The sequence below is a fragment of the Phyllostomus discolor genome, chromosome 7 (genome assembly GCF_004126475.2).
Source record: "Phyllostomus discolor isolate MPI-MPIP mPhyDis1 chromosome 7, mPhyDis1.pri.v3, whole genome shotgun sequence".
Lineage (NCBI taxonomy): Eukaryota > Metazoa > Chordata > Mammalia > Chiroptera > Phyllostomidae > Phyllostomus > Phyllostomus discolor.
In genome coordinates this window covers 78304692-78311314 of record NC_040909.2, presented here as the reverse complement: position 1 = coordinate 78311314, position 6623 = coordinate 78304692, and positions in this window count along the sequence as shown.

Here is a 6623-nt window from a genome sequence, read left to right as displayed (position 1 = left end):
TAAAAATTAAAAAGGATGAAGTTTTTAGCCACTGGTTTCTGGAAACTGAGTTTCTTTGACAACAATATTGCTTTACAATTTTAATTATTGCAAGAACCTGAACCACTAAATATTCTGCTGGGCATTGTGATGAATATTTGGAATCCCCCAGCCTAGGTTACAGGTTTGGCAACAAAGCACCACAGCTCCAAGAAAATCAAGGAAATCTCCAAAACCATATAATTTTACAGTCTTCATTTTTCAGTTTTAACCGTATCTGCAGAGCCACTCTTCCATACTATTTATTTATTTTTGGTATTTAATATTTCTTGTAATAATATATGTCAATAGTTTCAAATAGAAAAATAGTTTACCTACTTTTTATTTTTTAGATTTAGATTCTCCTTAGAAAGCATATCTTTAAACTAGTCAGTGTCTAGCCTTGTATATAAATTGGGAAATTGTTGAAATGCATTTAAAATTTCTTGCAAACTCACATTTGCAAATATAATAACATAATATTGTAATAATAAGCAAGGAACTCATTTTAATTTTGATATATTTAACATTATATCAGAATCTTTATAAACACATGACCAGAACACTGAAAAAAAAAAGTCTAGGGCTTAACAGGAAGAAAAAAAATAGTACTGAAAATAAGATGATCTTAAGTGAAAAAAAATAGAATGTATGAAAATAGAGTATAAAATATTAGGAAGTAGATTAAATAAAATTTGCATAGAATTTATAAATTTGGCAATCATAGAAGGGTAGTAAAAATTTTTACATATGTATATCTTGGGTCTGGTACACTAGCAAACCAGTTCTCTGGAAAAAACAATTCTGGCCAGTTTCCCTGTTGTTAATACTCCTACCATAATTGATTTCAGGCTATCAATATCACTTCCAAACAAAGCATGGGGGAGAAATGAACAAGCTGGTGTCATGATTGAGTGGGAACCATCTCCAGCACACCTCACCTCTCGCTGTTTTGCCGTCTACTATAAGAAGTTCCAAAAACACAGATGGAGCTCTCTATCTGTGAATATATGATGTAAATGTGACCTATAAGACAATGTGTATCATCATATGGGTAAAGGGAAAAGCATGAACTGCCAAGACAATGTTTAATTAAGTAACATTGTGCCATCACCATTTCAGTTCTATCTAGAACCATATTGAGCTCTGATCCCAACTTACTGCTTTTCCCAAGGACAGTAAAACAAATCCCGCCTTTCCTGATTGCATGCATACAATGCAAAGGGTCAGAGCAGAGTACACAGCCTGGTGAGTAGATTTGTATTATCAAAGAAAATAACCCCAAGGGCTATAATATTGTAAGTAGAAAATTCAGTGTTAAAAATTAAAATTCAACCAAGTAAAATGAAAGACCTACTTGGCTTACCAAGCGATTCATGATTCGGGTACCACATTCCATCCAACAACTAGAAAGGCACCCAGAAGGGTTGTACAAAATGAAAGGTTTTCATAGGAAGAAAGATGGGGGAAGGAAGTTAGTATCAAAAGAGAAAAGAGGATTATTTTTGACCAAGATATCTTCTTTTTGGGGAAAGGGAGTATCTTGGGTTCTTATCTTGTAGATTACTTCTTTCTACCAGTAGTAGAAAGGGCCCAGGTTACATTACCTCTCGGTGTTGAGCAGAAAATTCCAGACTGGTATACTGAGATTATATTTCTGAGAGATTTTCAAACAGCAATAGGTCAGGTATTAAATCTAGATTTGCATCGTGGGCTTGACCACAAGTGACACCATTTGGGGCATGTGGTTTTCTCTTTAACTACAGTGTTTTGCTGCAGTAACTGGAGTAAAGTAAATACTCCTTAGCTGTACAAATGATTAAATCTACTACCTAAAATCTGATTTTAAAGTATATGAGTAGAAAGTGAAAAATAAGATTTCTGACACAAAAAGCAACATTCCAGTGTAGCAAATATAGTTCAAAAACAGTACAAGACACACAACAGTTTTAGAAGAGGAAATCAAGCCACAGAAGGTTTGAGTCTTTAAATTATTCCCTAATGAGAAAGTAATATGGAAACTTTACTGAATGCCACTTACTGTCTGTTTTATATAAACTATGGTTGTTAACTGTAAAGTCTATACCACTCTCATCTGATGATGTGCCTCACCCAGGAAACACTGTATCTTAAAACCTGGGAAAAGTAAATCCCGCCTAACTCATCAGCATTCTCAAACCAGAATGGACACAGCCAGTTTCCCCAGCATTCCTTTACAAACTTTTGCTAAAATATGACTTGTGTTTACTTGTCTGAACAAAACATCTCTATACTGACACAAAGTCATTTGCTGTCAGAATTTGGTTTTAATTTCAGGCAAGAAAATGCTTTATTTGGCGATAGCAAGAATTAACAATAAGCTGGGTACTCAAGGATAAGAACCAGTTTGCCAGACAGAAGATATAGGGCATTCAACACAGAGACAAGGTGTCTGCATATTAAGTGTTACATTTCATTTGCTAAGCACTCACTCCTGAGCACTACTAAGATAGATCAGAGAGCAGCCGAAAATAAACTGAAAGGTAAATAAGAGGACATGCAGGCTTTTGTTTCTTCTCTTAAGATTTGTACTTTACCTAGAGGATCAAGTGTTTCAAAACTCGTATTTGGAACAGCAGAAGGTTTTTGTGGTAGATTGTATTATTTATTCACAATCTTTCATGTCCTTCTTGCTCTTGCCATGATTTCAGTGTGCACTGAGTGTGCTTCTTTATTCTGTGATATCATAGGCTAATGTCATTTCACCAAACTTTGACATGTACTTGTATTGCTTGACCTGTCTATAGCTTCTGCATGCTTCATGTGGAAAGCAGGCTACAAGTAGCCATTCATGACAGAAAGAAAGATATGCAGAGGCAACCTGAAGAACCTGCAACAAACCACCTCCACCAATCCAAACACCAATGGGCAAGAAAAGGAAATGTTTGTTATGTACAACACTGACATTTGAACACATTCATTATGTGGCATTAATACAGAAAGCATTGAGTAATGCTTCTTCTTCTAATATAATTTTAGCCAGGCCTAATAAAAATACACAAAGCTGAACTGATACAGTTGATTAAGAATGAGATCAGGCACAACTTGAGTTAGCTTCTCTCTTACCTATTCCTAGCGGCCGTGGTTTGAAAAGCAATTCAATAGTTAGCTGGGAATATGAATGAATTTTAGGTGGAAGACTAATATGATCAGATTTCTGGGTGTACTTATATGAGTGTGTGTGTCTTAAGGCCTGTTTAGTAGCAGGGGGATGACTAGAAAAGCATTAGACCAAAAAGAGAAAGACAGAATGCTAAAATGCAAAAGAGACTGATGCTAAAGACTTGAACCACATAGTGGGAGTAAAATAAATGAATTTAAGACATTTATCATGATAACTGACATGACAAGAAGATCAACTGGAAGGATGTCTAAGAAATTAATGGTTTCTTCCATAGTATTAATACATTTAAAGCAATAAAGATCTAATTTGTGTTACTATGTGTCTGCTTTGAACACTTCTCAGGCAAAACAACAAAGTGACTAACTGAGCTTCTCCTATGCATCCCAGTGGTAAGTGAGCACACGCAACACATGACACATGTGGAAAGTTAAGTGAAATAGTGAAAACAGTATAAATGGGCAACATTAATAAATTTTACATCATTTGGTTTTCCTCTTCTTTAAATTGTGATTAGAATAATAATATGGATGATAATCGTGGTGGTGGTGGTGATGATGATGATGATGATGATGATAATTTTTAAATCATTACTGCTCAAAGGAGGAAACAAAAAAAAAATTCATCACCCTGACAGATTAAAATGAGAAACTATCACAGATTTTTTTTAAATAAGGAAAGTAAGGAAAGTAGGTTTTAATTCTCAGTGTGCTAAGAAAAATCATGAGGTCTGGCATTAAATAAAAAGATACCTAAAGAGAAGATAATATAGACTTGTATTAACACTTTGTTTTACATGAACTCTCAATGACTACCATGTGAAGCAGTCAGGCTCCGCACACCTGTTGATCTCTTAGGAACCAAGTGAAGTCAAGTGAGAGTCCTGAGAGGTGGCCTCCGTACAGAAACAGGGACAGGTCAAAGAGGAACTGGAGACAAGGGCTCCTGCTCAGGAAGATCTCAGTGGAGGCCAAAGGGTGTAATCGTCTGGTTCCCTAATTTATCTTCTCATAACAGTCCCCTTAGATCTTGATGCTGAACCAGAGCACTAAGCATCACTTCAGGAAAGCAATTGCTTAGCCGTGGATCACACAGGGCAGGACTGCTTTGATGATCAGGGCTTGAAGACTGGTGAATTGGAAGCTTGAAGTTTTCACATTGAAGGAAACACCTTTGATATAAGCCTTGGGGCTAAAATATCAAGAAAGGGCTTCTAAGAATCAATTGATGATAAAAGCTCTATCCTGTTTTAACGTACTTCTGTGTTTGTGAAAAGAATGGTACCAATTATTCTGTTTGCTAAGCTGATTGGTTGTTCCTGGTGGCAGGATACCCATACTTCATAGTAAAGGAAAACTAACCCACAGAGACATGTCAAATTAAACCTTTAATGTAAGGAAAAAAATATCAAGAACCTTAGAACCTTCAGAAAATTATTCTACTTCAGTAACATAAGATGTAATAAAAGCATAAATATTCAGCTGCTTTAGTAAATGTGTTCACAATGTGATTAGATGTTCTATTATATTAAATAGCATAAACTAATACAAATAGTTGCAAGCAATGAAAATATCCAAAACAAATCATATTGGGCTTAAAATTCAGAAGAAAGTAGAAGAATAAGAGGTTGTGAGTAAATCTGAGATTATGCAAAGGTTTGCAGTTATTGGAAATTTAGGGTATAGGGCATCCTTGGTGGAGGAAAAAAAAAGTCAAGAAATTAAATGACCATAGTATTAGAATAATCAATTGTGAACAGGTAATTCACAGAAAAAAAGTAAATAGCTGTTACACAATTGAAAAGATATTCAATCACATTTAGAGTATAAAAATGAAAATTAAAACTGTAATGAACAAAAAGAAATGCTGTTTTTTTTTACCCACATGACTGTCAGAACCCACAAAACACAGTCTTTGTTGCCAAGCCATATTCTAATACATCATTGCAGAAATTTTAAAAAATTATATTTAAAAAGTTAAATAAAAATTATAAAACTAATGGAGGTCTTTATGAGCCAATGATAATGATGTGTAATGACCTGGAAAGAATGATTAACTCAGCAATGCACCTATAAGATAGGAAAAAATCCCAGGAAATGAAAAGTAATAGTGAATTTAAACATTAAATAACATTTAGCATAAAATTTCCCAAATATACACATATTTTGCTGTGTCCATGTCTTTAACATAAAACACAATATATCACATAAATTATCTGTTCATTTTTCAAACTTTTTTAAAATTTCACACTTCATTCTAAGGACTATATTTGAATATTAAAAATATAAAAATATAAATCAGTAATACATCTTGCTTTCAAGCATCTTACAGCCTAGTGAATAGACTGAAACCGAGCACACAGTTTCAATATGGAATATTACATGATAGAATGATACACATACTGGTAGGGGAAAATTTGAGTCAGATTATTTTTAATTTGAACAGACCTGTACATCTGCAATTTAAAACTTGACCCTTAACACTTTAGTCACACACACACAAACACAATGGTTTCCAATAAAAATCTCATACCTAATAAAACTAAAAGGGAATTTCTGATATAGTCTTCCCCAAATATAAGTTTTATCTCCACCTACTTTATCACATAACCTATATTAGGTTTTCAAGGAACAAGAATTATTTGATATTTCCAAATGTGAATCCAAATCCTTTGTGGGCCCTCTAATTTACTAATTCTGTAATAACAAAAAAGTTTCTCCTAAAATTCAGGAAAATATGGCTAAGAGTTTAAGAAGACCATGCAAATCCTCAAAGAGCATTGTTGCATATATTAAAAAGTGTGGGAAACAACAATGCCTCTTGAATAGGGCGGTTAAACTGCTTTCCCAAACCTAGGATACATGCACAAGGTATGAAATTCAAATCTGTGATTCACATATTACTACAATATGTATGAGTTTTAAGGTTTATTCACAAATAATGAGAATGTTAAATCCTATGTACCCATTAGTGCCTACTATTAAATTCTGCATAAAATTTTAACATATATATCAACTATAATGTTACCCATGTATGTCTTATAGGAATAATTGAGTCTTTAATCCATCTCTTACCACACCAATTCACAGATATATCTCCTTGAAGTTCCAGAACTAGTAATATGTATATGCTAATATGCAAGAGTTGGCGAGTACCTCAACAGAGTCCTGAGTTCCAGCTCCATTAATTTCATTCTCAAATGAAGACCTAAATTAGGAGAGATAATTGGTTTAGTTTCATATTTTGACTAACCTTATTACAATAAATATTAATATCAAATAATTAAAATAACTATAAGACCTAAAATCAGACTACCAGCCATTAGTAAAATGTTCTAATGTTTAGATACTGAGAACATACAAGCCAATAAATATCTTTCGATTAGTGGATTATATAATAAAAGTTACATAGTAGAGGGAAACAAATTGAGGTATAACAGCCCTCA